This window comes from Camelina sativa, unplaced genomic scaffold (genome assembly GCF_000633955.1).
Source record: "Camelina sativa cultivar DH55 unplaced genomic scaffold, Cs unpScaffold16872, whole genome shotgun sequence".
Taxonomy (NCBI): domain Eukaryota; kingdom Viridiplantae; phylum Streptophyta; class Magnoliopsida; order Brassicales; family Brassicaceae; genus Camelina; species Camelina sativa.
Window position 1 is genome coordinate 1 of NW_010937889.1, and position 305 is coordinate 305.

At 43.9% G+C, this 305-nt stretch overlaps 1 long non-coding RNA gene across 1 annotated transcript; it reads left to right on the top strand.

The window, feature by feature from the left end:
* Positions 1 to 289, top strand: LOC104775501. Its single transcript, XR_765957.1, has 2 exons — positions 1 to 84; positions 199 to 289. It is a non-coding gene; the product is annotated as an uncharacterized LOC104775501 (long non-coding RNA).
* The last annotated feature ends 16 nt before the right edge of the window (positions 290 to 305 follow it).

Consider the following 305-nt stretch of genomic DNA (forward strand, 5'->3'; position numbering starts at 1 on the left):
AACGCTGTGGATACAACCGGAGCTGGAGACTCCTTTGTCGGTGCTCTCCTAAACCAGATTGTCGACGATCAGTCCGTTCTCGAGGTATAACGGACAAAAGAAGCATCTCTTGTTTATTGGATGAATCCTTCATTAGCCTCAAGATTCCATCTAGGTTCTAACTTATTTATTTAACGGACATCTCTTGTTAATTTACAGAACGAAGAGAGATTGAGAAAAGTGTTGAGATTCGCCAACGCTTGTGGAGCAATCACCACGACCAAAAAAGGAGCCATTCCAGCTCTTCCCTCAGATGCTGAAGTTCG